Raw genomic sequence first — 16,752 nt, forward strand, 5'->3', positions numbered from 1 at the left:
ACCTGCCTATTTCCCAGGCCCCAATAATATATGCTGTTAACAATGCAAATAAAATGAAACTGCCTTGAATGAGTGGACGGTGACAGCATACACATGGAGTTCACAAGCATGATTTCAGTGTAATATGTTCCCTTGCGGGCACCACAGTGGACCCACTGTTCACTGCTCTGTGGTTTGGGATTTGAATATTATCAATTTTGATCACCTGTCTTTCTGCGTGTTGTTTGCTTTCTAGACCCACATTCCTAAAACATGCATATTAAGTTAAAATAACTTGCCCACAGGTGTGAATGGAATGGCTGGTTGTCAATAGGTGTCGACCTGGAATAGGGTACATGTTAAAATAACTAATATGGACAAGCACCATCGAAAATGGAAAGATGACTCTGACTTCTCTTGCTTACATGACCAATATATTACTATATATTTTGGGAACAACTTCATCTAATTTAATCAGAAAGTACATGATGCTCTTCGAAGGGCTCAGATGAATGATGTATGTTCTACGTTATCCCAGCCAGTAATTTGAAACGCGTCCAACAGTGAATGTATGCAAGTCTAAAAGCAAAGATTTCATTCTAATGTTCATTTGTACAAAAGTGTTTCTTCATTACCTATTAGAACCATGGGTTAAATGATTCTGGCAATCGTTCTTTGGCGGTTCTAAATTTACACGGTCATTAACCCACAATGGGCACAGTAATTGCAGTTTAGATCAACCATAATAATTAGACATAGAGTTATGTATTTATTATCCTTCATTACCTGTTGGATTATTTAATTGGCCCAAAAGAGGATGCAAGACAGATTAAGTCTGCAAAGGTATACCTAATGCAAAGATAGCTGAAGCAATTACATTTAATTGAACAATCACATCTTTGTCATTACGTGAACTGTCATATCCTTGCTATTACCAAATATGCCAACCCTCACAATTTTGCAGACGCCCAAGAGTATTACATCTGACACTACGGTGATCTAATAAATCGCACACAACCTGACACTTGCTTTATTACCCTGTAGTGTCACGAAAGTGGATACATTGAAACATACTGTTTGCATCCTGTGCAAGACAACAATTGAGTTTTTTTGGAAAGGCATGCTAACATGAAAAGATATTCTAAGACTTTTTTTTCCCTACAAAATGAAAGCGGGCAAGGCTCCGACTTTAGAGGACATCATCATCCAGCATCGCTTAGTTATCAGTCTGACCTTGAGTTGTTCGCAACTTCTTCTTCATGAATCATGAAAGATATCGGGCGTCCTTTTGTTTAATGCAGATATAGACCTCTAACTTTATGCACTTAGTCGAGTCTAATAAATCATCCTCGTTGGCCACTTACGTTTCCTATCACCTTAATGAGATACCGCTTTCTATTCCTACAATCATACCTTGCACTGCATCACATCTCCAGCCTTTGCTTGTACAGAAAACAGGGTCTCAGTTACTCTCACTAAGATGGATTATTAAAAACATATTACTGAAAAAAACATTTAATGAGGATATTCTAAACATGGGGGGACGGGGTGTTGCTTCAGACCACCTATTCTTTGCCGAAACAAGAATTAAGGTTGTATGGTTTACCTTGCGCCAGCATTTGGTGACGGTGAAGCTACAAGCAATAAAACTATCCTCATTGGGTGTTTGCTTCTATATGAGCCACAAGGAAGACCCTTAACCCCCTTCCACTTTATACAGTGACTATAGTCCCTGAGCTATCCACATTAAATCCTTCTTGGTCATTTATCTGAAACATCAGTCCCTCCTTTAACTCGACTTTTCGTCTTTTTTGCCCTTCGCATGCTTTTTTGAGAGGCTGAACTCCAGACCACTGAGTCCAGCACAGCTCACATCCATCCTCATTAAGATCCACCGGGACCCGTTTAGGATGACCAACGGGCTGGAAAACACTGTGACCTTCTCATGTTTGATTCATTTACTCCTTTTTTTTTTTTGTCAAATTTCAGCCACTGAGATGAGGTGGCATGTTTTCATTTCTTGTAAAGTTTCAAAGTGGACAGGGCAGCCTTCCTTACACGAATGCTCCCAATGTATGGTACAAAGACTTCATTTCATCACACAGGGGTTGAGAATCCATCCATCCATCCATCCATCCATTTTCTGAGCCACTTATCCTCACAAGGGTCACGGGAGTGCAGGAGCCTATCCCAGCAGTCATCGGGCAGAAGGCAGAGGACACCCTGAACCCAGACAACAGTCGCACTCACAATCACACCTAAAGGCAATTTAGAGTCTCCTATGAATGCGTGTTTTTGGGATGTGGGAGGAAACCGGAGTGCCCAGAGGAAACCCACGGAGGTACCAGGAGAACATGCAACATCCACAGGGTCGTCATTTGAACCCCGGTCCTCAGAACTGTGAAGCCAACGCTCTACAGCTGCTCCACGGTGCGGCCTGGGTAAGCATCCATGAGGCTGAAATAGTTGCAAAATTAAAATGTGACGGTGAACTTGAGTTTACATTCCTACTGAGTATCTACTATTAGCACACGGCTTTATTATATGTCATGCCCTCAACATTTCCATAACCACAAAATTAATGAGGTTAACCTCTTCAAAACAGCCAGTAAGGGGATAAGACCTTTCTCCCCCCTTTTCCTGTCTATGATTCAATCTGTTTTTCACTCCTTGCCTCGGCCACTCACGGGGCCAGAAGGGATTTTTCATAACGGCTCAATCTCACTCTCATCCACCATGTCTCCAGTTTCCCGTCCTTCCCAATCAGGCTGGTGGGCTAGAGTCTTGTTTCTCTCACTCTTTCTTTCCACTCACCACAAAGGCAGTCTAACAAAAGCCTAAGGCAAAGGGAAAGTGTGCTGCTGCTACAGCTTCTGGTGGTGGTAGAGGTTGTGGTGGGGTGGAGGGAAGGTGCTGGGTGGAAACAGAAGAGGTGGATGAAGAAAGTGGGATAGACAGAGAAGAGTGTGGGACGTGGTAAGGAAGGCAAGAACACTAAATTAGACGCCGGTGGAGAAAAGACACTGCATAAATTCCAAAGAGAATATTGCATTATATCATATTTTCCCATCCTCCCTCAGCACATAGTGGAGTTATGCTACCCACTGTAAGTGTCTATATTTCTTTCTCCTCTCCTCTGCTCTGCTCCTCCCAGACCAGTCGGTGTCTCGCATTTTCATCAGCAAACATCTTGCTGCCTTCTGAGTGCTACTGTTACCCAATAGCCCGCAGGATTTCTGTCTTTGAAAGGCATCTTATAAGCTTTCAGGATATTGCACTAAATACAAAGTTTTCTTTGTGAATCAAAGACATTCAGCAAATTTGACTGGAACATTTTCCAGATTGCAGTCGCAGTGTGCAACTCTGGTATGCCCAATGTAACCCGTAAAATATTTCCACCACTATGTGACTTAGTCATGAATATGGTAGTCCCCGCTAACCCTGGAAACTTTCTAATAATTGTCTGTAAATGCTGAGTCGTCCAATTTTTTCCTTTTGAAGTTCCACTTTTCAGCATGGTACCAGTTCAGATGACATTACACTACTTAACTTCATAAACTTAAGTGGTATTAAATACAGTTGAACCTGAAAAAAAATCTATTCCAAGACACTCCCTCTCCTCCCCTCACCCCAACTCCCCCGATACAAATTTTATCTAATCTGTTCCAGGGCAAAACTGTTGCCACCACCTTGTCAGACATGGTTTGGTGTAACGTCACACAAATGTAAATATAAACAAAGTGAACTCCTCGAAAATGTAAACACACCCACAGTGAAACACATTATAAAACAACCTCCAATGTACATTTTTGTCCTCTTCTTCAAATCATCCCCTTAAACGCAAAAAAAAAAAGTAAAAATCTACAAAAGTCAATGAAAACACAAAACACATACAGAACCATTCCTATGGTGGTTGGTGAACTTAATTAGCTCTTGTGATCACTATACATTTAAAACTCATCAGTTTTACAGTTTTCAGTGTTTTTTACTCCTTATGCCTCTGTGAGACTCGTTAGATTATGAGGAAATGAACCTTGTGAAACATGAAACGCTCCATAAATTACAGATAAAGGAAGAAGCCTTCATGATGATCCATTTGCACCTGGAAAGGTGTAAGATCTGAGCTTAAATCTTTCTCTTTGACACAATCTGTTATCTGAGATCTTTTAAAAGGTAACAAATTGTCCAAGTTTCTTTTGCCAGCAACATTTTTATATCCAGTCTTCTCTGCATTAGAACATACAACCTATTACTATAAAACGAATTACGCCAAGATCTTACGCCAACATGTCCTGCATGATGACATTTTCACCTCCGAGCTTTTGCATGATTTTTGAAGCATACTATATAATGCTGGTCCAAAAAAAAAAAAAAATCTTGTGAATTTTTGAGTTGTTTAGTTTTTTTCGCTGAAATCAAATATCACATTAGCTTTTCTCAACCAGATCAATTATTTGAACTGTGGTGACATTTTTTTTCCATGTACAGATATAGTCACAAAGAGGTTTAAATAAACGTAGGCTCATGCCCCAAATTTCCAACAGTGATAACTTAACATCCAATTTACAGATACTTTCCTTAATCTATGGCTAACATTCAGTTCATGGTAAGAAAAGTTTATATCATTCGATGCATAAACCTAGCACCGAAACCTGACTTGAACATGAGAAACAGATGTCATTCTCAGATTTAGCAATGCAAAATTGCCCCAAAACTGTTGAAAAAATTAGACATTTCCCCAAAAAACTGAATTTGAAAACTGAAATCTGAAAACTTTTTGGGGTCTCTTCTTCAGTAATTTCCAATATGATAGTAGCTCACATTTTTGTTGTTTCTATTTTTTTCCATTGGCCCAAGTTTGGTTTCTCTTTAGATTGCAACCTCCTGGTTAATGGTGCTAGCTCATCTCTCAACTCGTAACGTTTGTTTTTGCACATGCTGCAATCACAACACATCCGACTAATTAAGGCCACTGTTATTATAGCAATTCCTTCACCGAGAGAGCTCCTTTCCAAAGATGCATGTAGCTTCAAAACACTATGATACTCCAGAAGCTGATGGCTGTGAAAGACCACAATTTCGGTGAAAAGATCAATATGCTACTCTCCTACACGGGATAGTACAGATTTATTACTGTGAGAGCATGGAGAGGTTGCTAGGACTTTACCCACCTCCCACTCCTTGACAACCCAGACTATCAGTTACTAGAGGCAACACATGACTCCAATCTCACTTCCAACTAGCCCAAACCGGTTCCTTGTAAATGTAAACTGGAGGCTGTGAGAAAAGAATCAGCCCATCGAAAAGTCACTGACTGTATTATCACGGATTCTTTAATTCATGTTCTATTGCAATAGGTCTCCAATCGGCATACTACTTTGCTCCATTCTTGTGAAACGGTGGAAGCTACTTGAAGTATCTTCTGATGGAACATGGCTGTCGGTGAAACATGATTCTGCAGCAGTTCATGTGGAGAAAAGCTATACCAAGAAAAGATCTCTGTCTTCATAATTATCTAATATTTTTACTGCTTTAAAAGTGAAGTTTTGTGTGGAAAAATATGCAGTTTGCGAGCTTGAAAACGCAGATGATTTTGACATCTGTACATTATGAATTTAGTTAGTATAAATAGTGAGTGAGTCACGTCTAATTTAATTTGGGAACGTATTTGACATTGCTGCTGTCAACTGATGGTTCAATACGTCCTTTAATTGGAATTGCACTCCAACATCTGAAACATTTGACATTGAATTTTTAGGTGGTGATAAAAGGCCAAGAAAATGGGAGGAAGAGGGGAAGGTTTGTGATCATTTACTTATTCTAAAAGACCAAAGAAGGCTTTCACACATTCTTTTTCTGGCACTGTAAAATCAACAATAAATAGAAAAAGACTGACCTTCAGCGTTTTTAAAACCAGAAAAAGCTGAATTACCCAGGTTTTGTGTCATACATTCCTAGTGAAATTAAACCACTTACTCACTGTGTGAAGAAATGTTCCGCTGCCAAGCACTGTTACATACTGTATATCAGAAATACGGCTCCGGCAGTCACTGCAAGAGCAGAAAAAAGCAGAGTAAAAGAAGGAAATGATCCGAAACGAGTTTCCATGCACAGAAACTAAATTACAGTCATATGCTATTTACTGACTGGCTTGTAAAAATGTTTGCTGTCGTTGTTTTTTTTTTTTTTCAAACTTGACCTTACATTGGTAACAAAAGAGCATTAAGTGATGGGATATAGCAATAAATATCACTTGTCTAACTATCCTAAACGTGCTGTGCAGTTGGTAAGCGTGACAACACCTCAGATGGAGTCATAAAACAGATCAATAAACATGAGCTGCAAAGCGTAATATGAAATGAGTTAGTAGCCTAAAAACTTGTCTTGTGAGGTAAAACAAGCGACACTTTGGAGTTCTACAATTGCGAGCAACATTTGAATGCAGCCCAACTTCCTTTATCCCTCCTCTCGTCAAGTTTCTGACCAAAGCAACGATTCTCGTTAATTTTGGTGACACTTACCTTGAACGCAACGTGCTCAGTAAGCAAGCCAACGTTAGCCACGGCTGCGACATTGGTAGCATGATTTATTCATAATGTAGTGTTACTAAAACACTAAATGTTGTTGGTTTAAAGTTTTACTTTTTGTAATGTAGAATCAATTAAAAATCTAACAGTTGCTTTTTACCTCAACAGTCCCTTCGCTCCGCAACTGTCCCACTTGTTGGTAAATGCGGAATGTGCACTTTTTATTTTTTAGAGGTGAATATTTCACCATAATTTGACCACAGATGCCGAAGTCCGAGATGGTGTGTGCAATGAGCGCACCTGCGAGTGTACGAAAAATGACTGATATCTTGCCAGTCATACCATCTATCTCGTATTCATTGTTTTTCCTCGGACATCAATTAAAATGTACAAGTTTTGCTCCGTGGGATAATTTTACTCCGTGGGTTGACTAACTATATTGGTGAGGTTATATTGACAGTTTTGACAAATGTGACAAAAGTGTTTTGTTTTTTTTTTTTTGTTTTTTTGGCAAACTTTAAGATGAGCATTCAAATTGCATTTATAATCAATTGCTTGTATTTGTTGGACAATCCAATGCCCTTGTATTTGTACAATGCACAGGCACCCCTTTTAACTAGTATTGATTGGGCATGTTTCCCTGGAGAGAAGCATCCATGAGAAGTTGTCTTTTGTGAGGGATAATCACCTGAGCACAACCAATTTAATCTGGCTACTTTTCAGGTGTACTTCATAGGTGAGCGTAATACAAGCAAAATATTCATTGCACCTGGTAGACTGCAGGAGGATATAACCAGTCAAGGTAAATCCCTTTTTCATTGTTAAAGGCCTAGGCAAAACTATTAACCAATCAATAGGTTAAGCAAAGTTAATGTGCTCACTGACATGACAGTCTCATTGTTTCTTTGGCTGGGATCAATATATTGCCATTGATGATAAATTCTCCCCGTGGATTCTTCAACTTGCACACAGTCAGAATAGAATATGATGGCTGTCAATGTGTGTTTCAGTCTATTCTTAGCCATGGTGACATAGAACTAATATTTAAACACCCTCCCTGGAATATTGAAAGAATTCACATGGATGATGAGCAGCTAACTGTGCTCATAACAGGCAACGACAGGAAAGATTTACACTTTTTATTCATCACTATCTTTAACAAATATCACACTTGTGGTTGTTACTTTTCAACGTGTGAATCGTCTTCCAGCGGGCTTCTAATTTTTTATTTTTTTATGCTCTGTTGAGTTCTGCAGTAGCTGCAGTAACTGGGACGCTGCAGTATAATTATCAAACTTTGTGGATGTGACGGTGATGTTAGAAAATCTACTTTCCCTTATCCAGCCATCCTTTTTTTTTTAAATTGTTTAATCAAGGGTTTGGCAAAAGCTGATCCCACTTGACTCAGGGGACATTTTACAACACAAGTTTTTGGATGAAAAACGTTTACAGTACAATCAAGGTGACGTTTGGCATGTGCAATTCCTCTGCCTTTTTACTCTTTCGCTAATCCCCTCATGACCCTTTAAAGATCAACAGGTTCATGCATTTGAAGAAACATGTTTGTGTGTGTGTTTGTGTGTTTTGATTCATTTTAAGAAAAGCCCTCAAAATAAAGGTTGAGAGCATGACATTAAGTTGTTTTTTTTTTAATTGGTATTGTATATTAAAACGGATGACATTTAATCACAACCGGATGAAAGAATTGAAAACTGAACAAAGTACACACTTGAAGCTCAGGAAGTGTCCTTGTGTTTTCATGTGTAGGTAGGTCACGTCACAATGTCAATAATTGTGGTGCAAAAAATGTAGCAGGGGCAGGTTCGTGTATTGAATACTTTTCCAACATAGTGTTCATGTAACGCATCAAGGTTTAAAATGGAATGGTACTACTTACAAGGCTCTTCATAAGTATATTCAATACAAAAAGTAAAGAGGATAGAAATATTATGCATGTCTAAATGAATGATATATGATATCATATGCCTAATGTTGTCGCCAGTTAGTGTCACTTATTTAAGCACACTCAAACATACCTGTACCTACAAGTTTGGTACTACAGTTAAATTGTACTACATTACACAAATCCAAGTGCATCATAATGTAGGAGTCAAGAGTAGCATAATTACCTAGAATAAAAGATTATATTGTGACGTTAATTCATTTGCAGCAACTGCACTTTAAAAATACTTGGAGCACAATGAGTCACAAATTCAGAAGTGTCAAAGAAAAAAAATGTGCAGCAGCTGGGCTTTGAATTACCATCTTTGGGCTGTAAATGAGCATGGTTTCCAAGAACACTGCCGTAATCGTGAATGTGGGCCCTCGCAGTAACAGAACCTACGTAAGAGCAAGGTCTCCCTCGAGTCCCCAACAGTATCTCTGACTCCCGTATCCATGGGAACGTAAATCTCTGGAGGAGTGCAAGTAACAGCAACCACACAAACAAAAAGCTTCAGCCATAGCTGTATTGGCATCTTTAAAAACCAAAAAAGTTAATTTACCTGCATGTTCTATTTACCTATGGCCATTTTCATGAAATATGGTTGGAGGGTTCTTGTTTTTTTTCATGTGAAATACACAACCTGATGGACCCAATTATTGTACATCCCAAAAGTGAGGAATAATGTTTTTTTTCAGCATGTACTCAGCTAACAGACAGTATGGATATTTACCATTAACAAGAAGGGCAACAGACACACTTGAAGTTCCTGCTTGATCTCAATGTTTGCTGCATTTAATTAAATAATGCAGCAAACGTCTGCACAGCTCCCGTGTTTATTCTGGAGAGTCCTTGTGCTGTTCTGTTATTTTTTTTTTAACATTTATTTTGAATTGTATTTTTATTTTTTATTGATCTGTACCTCCTTGCCTCCCTCACATAAAGATGGACAAAATTATGCAAAGTTTTGGTTAAAGTGATCACTGACACCTGGATTTTCATGGATGCCTTTTAGTTTCGCCCTGAAGTGTTTGGGGTTTTTTCACCCTGGAAATTTTTAACTGCTTCCTTCAATAATAAGTGTCAGGGTAATAACATTTTGAAAATGGTCTAGGTGGTCAACATGAGCACCAGCAGACTGAATCATATATTTTTTTTCCCTCCCTGATAAGAACAGTATGATGAATCAGCAATAGGTTTATGTACTTTTCAGTTGTCACCACATTACAACCGAATCATTAATCAGTATCAACGTAGGCGGTCATTGTCACTTTTGTGACTTCCGGTCATGTTACTTCAAGGGTTTCATTCAATATTCTTTTCAGTTACTGATGATAGGGAACTAACATGAACATTTTAATTTAAAAAATAAAGTTCCAAATATTATTGTGTGTAAGTGACAAACAAATGGAAATTTTTTTGTGTAACCCAGACAATACGCATGTATATTCAAAGCCAAATGGGAATGGAATTGTGACTGGTGTTCATAATAAAGAAGCATCCATGTTCAAGTTTCTGTATTGTAAATTACCAAAATACCATGCATCCATTTTCTGATTTGCTTATCCTCACATAGGTCGTGGAGCCTATCTCGGCTATCTTAGGGCAGTAGGCGGGGTACGCACTGAACTGGTTGCTAGGCAATCGGGTACATAAAAAAAACTTTTGCACTCACTCTCTCACCTAGGGGAAATTTTAGAGTCTTCAATAAACCTACCATACATGTTTTTTTGGGCTGTTGGATGGAACTAGAGTGCCCAGGGAAAACCCACACAAGCATGGGGAGAACATGCAAACTAAACACATACAGGACCAGGATTTGAACTCCCATTCCTCTATTGTTGAGGCATCCAGCTGGAGCTATGGCCATAAGGTATTCGGTGAACACCAGCGTCGAGGGATACCGTCAAGCAGAAAAAGGAGTCCTATCGGGTCTTTTTGACCTGTGTGTCCTGAGGCAGGTGATGGCTTGCAGCTGGCCAAGTGGAATGAAGCTTATGTGGTTGCTGGGGCAAAACCTCAGATGTGGGAGAAGCCCGGTGGGTGAGGCCATTGAGAAAGACTTCTGGACGGTTTTGAGGAAATTTTGGTCCGCCATCTAGTGTCTTAGGAGGGGGAAGCAGTACACCATCAAAATTGTGTATGGTGGGGATGGGACGCTGCTGACCTCTACTTGGGATGTTGCGAGTTTCTGGGGATAATAGTTTAAACAGAACCTCAATTAAACTGACACGCCTGCCAATGAAGAACCAGAGTCGGGGTTCTCTGATCCAGGCTCTTCTATCTCGGGGGGCTGTCATGGATTGACACAGCTCTGCAAGATTGCGTGGACATCGGGGAGAGTGCCTCTGGAGTGGAAGACTGGGGTGGTGGTCCCCTTTTTTAAGAAGGGGGACCAGAGGGTGTGTTCCATTTCGAGACCTCTCTGGTAAAGTATATTCAGGGATGCTGGAGCGGAGGGTTTATCCCTGTAAATTGAATCTTAGATTCAGGAGGAGCAATGTGGTTTTCGTTCTGGCCACAGAACAGTGACCAGCTCTTCATTCTCGGCAGGGTCCTCGAGGGTGAATGGGACTTCACCCAAACAGTCTACATGTGTTTTGTGGATTTTGCACCACAAAACATGCCATTGTGAATGCTAAATGAACCAGGACCAAATAAGCTGAGCAAAACACAGTACACTTTCATGTTTATTTTGACGAAATTAAATGTGAACACACTTGTTCCAATTAATGATGCTATGAGGTAGAGTGTGATCCTGCCTTACCCATGGTTACATCTTCATGCAATGTGTTTGTGTGTGTGTGTGCGTGTACGTGTGTGCATGTGCGCATATGTGTGTACGTGCTTGTTGCTCTGGGTTGCAGTATCTTGCTTTTGCATGTGGGGGTTGTTGACAAACACCACAGAAAATGTGTCTCAGAGGACCATGCAGAAATGCTACAGCGTTAAATTCACATTGGAAGCACAGCCATTCCCCGTTCTGCCGTAATAAATGAATACTGAGCACACGCCAACGTGACCTGTGGTTGATCACTGTGTTGGGGTTTGTTGGGACTGTTTGAAATGCTCCGACCAATGTTAGGTCGCCTGTTTGTGATTCAGCGGTGGCATCGTGTTACATTTGATCACTTGTCTGCATTTCAATGACATTGGACTGGAGGCAGGGGCCTGGGTGCCCATCCAAAATTTCACAGCCATCTGCTGATGTGCAGCAGTTTAGTTCATACTGCTTTCAAGCATTTCATTGCTTCTTCTTTTTTTTACCATATGCATTATAAAACAGGCTGTATTTAATGGAAAACAAATCACAAATGACTATTATAAGAAACAAACATATTTACTGTCTTTTGTCGTATTTTTTAAGCATATTTTTAAATGTTTTGATATTTTTACACAGACGTAGTCATGACTTTGTCCAAAAAATAGGTCTCTATGACAACTTCATATTTACAAGTGCATTCATTTTCCTCTCAGCTTCTACCAATGTGTTGCAAGATAAAATATGATAATTACAATTTCACAATGTTATTTTCATTTTCAGTTCGGTTTATCTCCAGACATCAAACACTCTTGGTTCAAAGATACTATAAATCAACAGAGAGTCAATCTCTCCTAACTTTACAATCATAATCCAAAGTTGTCCACATATGATTAATTAAAAAGTGAACTGGGGATTTATGGTCCAAAGCAGAAGTTAAGTGTTTAGTAGGAGAGTTCTGACAGAGAATTGAGATACACATGACAAAACATGTTTTACTACATACGTGAGAACAACTGTGATTTTCATCGGTCTCTTCATTTGTGCCTAGTTTGAATATGTTTAATTGAGTTCCATCTGATGTTGGAAAACCAATTGCCATGTCACCTTTAACTACTGATGGCATGCAAGACAGTCATAGTTGTGATTGAACACAGCTCAAAGTGTAGCCGTCACCCTTAATATACAGTAGAAATTACTTGAGAAAATCGTGTTGTGTATATCGTCTCAGTCCATGTATTGGATGTCAGACTGGATCAGTAGTCTACTACACTCCACTTTCTAAAGATCCTGAAAGTGTTTGATGTCAATTAAAATCACTATACAGTACTACCGCTACTTACAAAATTAATTAGTTCCGGATGTCGTTTTTCATAAGTAGAGGCACATTTTACATGTAAATAGCCAAATCCATGCCAAGCCCACCACCCACCCCCCAGCAAAAATGTGCATAAAAGTACATAATTTAAAGAATCATAAAAATTATGGTAGTTTACCTTTGGCGTTGCGTGACTATGCAAGGAGAAGGGTGAGTGACAAGCAAAAGGCATCGTGGGGGATGGAAGAAGAGGCAAATGTTTGACAGCGAAGAGAAAACATACCTACAAAATGTACGCAAGCACAACACTTAATTCCACTGTTTCTTGGGGGCCATGGTGAATGAAGACTTAGAAACTTGCAAAAAAAAAAAAACTATAATAATTAAAAAAAAAATGTCTACTAGCGGGTTACAGCGTGTGAAAGTGCTAGCATATGATTCCGGGACGCTCGAATGTCTAAAGGAAACGAAAAGCAATGTGGGTAAAGATTGATGCCTAGCCAATGGGATGGCAGAAAGATGCTACGCGATAGCCAAGGGGAGATGATGGAATGTGGGGCTATGAATCCAGCACTTATTTTTATTCCTTTCGTATCCTGAATTTTCCTTCATAACTGTAGACAATACTTTTCCGAGGAGGTCTTTCGTTACTAGAGAGATTCGTAAGTAGTAGTAGTGAGTAGTACCACTGTAATATCCTGCTACATACAGTAGTTACTCCAAATAAATGTATTATTGCCTATTGTACATCAAGGAATCATTATTGCATCATGTAGCACGTCACATTTTTGTTAACACCAGACTGATGTAAATGTTGATGTTGACGATGAAAGCAGTGGTTTGGAATTTTACGGCATACAATCACTCCCGTTCTTGAAGACTTCCAGAAAATTGACCTCACTTCGAATTCTGGCTTTTGTTCAATCATGGCTATTAGTAAGATCAGAAAAGATACTGGTTGCAGTAAAGCTCTTTCTAATATAACATAATATAATATAAAAAAACATACAGTATACTATAACAATTGTCAACCCAAGATACAGAGTGCTGTGTTGACTATTTTCTAATCAACTCAAAGGTGAATGGTATTTAATGGTAGCTGTAAAATGTATTCAAATAACGGAAACAGTTTGTATATGTGTGAGATGCTGAAACCCCACATGCATGCATTACACGAAAAGGTAGAGTGTAGTGCGATGAGATGACTAAGTAAATCTTGAAAAGTACCTATGTTAGACAGATAAATAGCTCGTTATATGAATAAAAACAAGAAAGTTTTAATCTTTTCTTTGCTTATGACATTGAAAACAGAAATGACCTATTTCTATGGAAACTGGGTGCCATTTTATTAGTCTGCAATCCAGTATTCATTCAACTGAATGTTTTTTTGAGAATTGCATTCGTGCATATCAGTGAATGGTCAGACTTGGGGTTAAAAACTGCAAACTCCCCTTTATGTGCACAGTGAGTGTATATTCACGGGTTTTTCAATATTTGATAAGCAAACACTTAGGATAAAACAAATGCTGGGTTTATTGCCGATGATATCAGTGGCTGATAAGTATAGCATCTAGGCTGCTGGATAAATTCTGCTTGAATATTTTACTCTTTTTAATAACCATACATTGTTTGGGGTGTTGGTATGTTAGTTTGCCAGAATAAGCATGACATACAGTAGATAACTGATTTATACAAAAGAAAATGTTGCTCGGTGACACACACTTATAGGGACAATCCATTAAAAGTTCTTCTATAATTGGATAATCGTACAAACTCAGTAACCTAGTTACAGTCCTTGCTTTTACAGTATGTTAGTCTAGTGGGGCAACCACTACCACCAAAACCAGCAAATACTGTGGAGAAACCGGCTTTTCTGCAACCTAGACTTGGATGTCATGATTCAAAACAAGTAATAATGGAATTTTTGAGATGAGGTCTGTGCTTTGGAAATTTCGATTCTAGTTATTTTTTTTTATTATTGTTGAACTTGTTTTAAAGATTCATAGCCATTCTTTCCAACGCATGTGAGGCGTAATTGTCATGATCCTGCCGCTCCAGCACGAGCTGTGCGGGTGTCCGCATGAGCTGTGCGGGTGCCCGCGTGGGTGCCCGCGCGGGTGCGCTGATTGAGGCGCACACCTGCATCTCATGCGGGCTGATTAGTCTTTGTATTTACATCACCCCGATGACGATTGGTGCCCGCCTGTTCGTTGAGCTTCATGTCCCGTTCCAGCACTCTCGTATCCCTGATCGACAACCCGTGTGTACCGACCTTCGCCTGTTCTCCGACCAACCTTGTAAGCCTGACTCCTTTGATACTTCTGCCTGATTTGATCGTTCCCCTGTGTACCGACTCCTGCCTGCCCGCTCACCTGCTCTCTTCGTCCGACGTCCTAACTACCGCTGCTGCATCTGACTGCCTGCTCGATCACCGACCTCGGCATATAATAAACGTTTCTCCCTGAACTACCTCGCATTGTCTGAGTCCTGCATTTGGGTCCTACTCCCGTTCCGATGGGCCGTGACAGTAATGATTAACCGAGCTGAGTGAAACCAACCTTGTCACTTGCAAATGTTTCTTATCTTCATGTCCCACTCTAACAGTATAATGTAAAATGCAGCACATCAGGTAAAGTCCAAGTGCTGAGCCTCAGAAAGCTGCTTTGGCTTTTCTGCCTACGATCACACTTTATCTGCACGCAATATTTACACTGCACGCAGGCCTTCAACTTGCAGACAAGAGAATACAGTCCCTTATTTCTGACTTCTGTCGGATCTACGCTTGATTAAAATCACTCACCTATTTAAAATGGAGAGGTTCTCTTTAATGATGAATGGAAGTCATGCAAATAGGAGATGTGGGATATGCAAATGACTGTGTCTTCATCGTGTTGTAAGGTTCCCAGATATCGCATGGGAAGATGCTTCATGTGTTGGATACAGAAGAAAGGGCGCTTCATTTGAAAGAGCTTCCTGAGGGTTAGTGCTCATACAAGTATGTTTCAGGGGAATTACAGTATCTTGCCAACTGAAAGAGGCAGTTCTATTAGACTTCAAAATGACACCTTTAAATGGTACAACTGGATCCTCATTTATAGCTTTTTGAGTAGAAAGCAGTTTTAATTTCAACTAATAATCTGATCTCTTCAGGGCGACATGCATCATTTAATGCTCAATGAAGGATCATAATATGAGCATTTAGAAATGCATCAAATAACACCATGCACTGGACAAGTTCCCTAGTGTATCAAAATTGAAATATATGGCTTAGGTTTTCACTTTTTAGGATCTGTGTTTTTCCACGTTTACAAACTTATATGCGATCCCCTCAGGTGTTCAGTTATTGGATACACACGTTACACGTCCCACAAAAACAGACAAGCTGACTCAAAGACAGCTTTTTCCCTAGATCCATCAACTCCTTGAACTTAAAGGAAGACTCTCCCTCAAATTCATATGTACAATAAACCCTCCAATGTGAATTAATATTATTATTACATATATTTTGGATATCAGTTGAAAATAAAAATTGAAAATAAAGAACATTTGACATCCAAGCAAAATATGGATATGTGCCAAGTATCAGAGCCAAACGCGAAAGAAACATCCTTGACTCCGCCCCTCACGTCTCTGGTGCTTAACATAGAGATTAAAGTGGAGTTTTGTGAAAATTCCTGAAAATACAAATGCGAGCACTAGGCGGGTCCGGGGGCATGCCACCCCGGTAAATCTTTGAAAAAAATGGATGGCTGTGGTGCATTCTAGTGATATCTGTGAACAAAATTCTGACAAAAATTGAAAGTCAAATTTCCAAGTCCTGACCTAAAAAAAAATTGGGCAGAAGTTCCCCAAACGCCAAGCCCAGATTTTTTTGCCCCCCATTCCCGTATCACTGGATGGCACAAAATCACATTTGTCATGAAGATTTGCTTAAAATATGCCATTTTATCTCAAGACAAATGAATGAAGTGAACTATTTCGTAAAAAGACATCTAAAAATGTCCTTTTCCCCAGATTATACATATTATAGTATAGAATATACACGAAAATATTTCCTAGAATTTCTGATCTCTATTAACGTTTAAGTCTCAAACTTGTTACGTCGCGTTGTACTGATACATTGGACTATCTTAGATATAGATCTAGTAATACTAATAGTATAAGCAGTTGCATTTAATATATATATATATATATATATATACATACTTACATACACACACACACA

At 39.4% G+C, this 16,752-nt stretch overlaps 1 protein-coding gene across 5 annotated transcripts in view; it reads right to left on the reverse strand.

Annotated features, from left to right (window-relative positions):
* LOC133499926 (EGF-like repeat and discoidin I-like domain-containing protein 3) overlaps positions 1 to 16,752 on the reverse strand; it is a 142,336-nt gene that overhangs the window by 113,319 nt on the left and 12,265 nt on the right. For 3 of the 5 annotated variants that reach the window (XM_061818358.1, XM_061818357.1, XM_061818359.1), the window contains one exon: positions 5,956 to 6,029. The gene's annotated coding sequence lies outside the window, so the exon portion shown is untranslated. The remainder of the gene's footprint in view (positions 1 to 5,955; positions 6,030 to 16,752) is intronic. The other 2 variants (XM_061818360.1, XM_061818361.1) reach the window with 1 other exon arrangement.

This window comes from Syngnathoides biaculeatus, chromosome 4, assembly GCF_019802595.1.
Source record: "Syngnathoides biaculeatus isolate LvHL_M chromosome 4, ASM1980259v1, whole genome shotgun sequence".
Classification (NCBI taxonomy): Eukaryota; Metazoa; Chordata; class Actinopteri; order Syngnathiformes; family Syngnathidae; genus Syngnathoides; species Syngnathoides biaculeatus.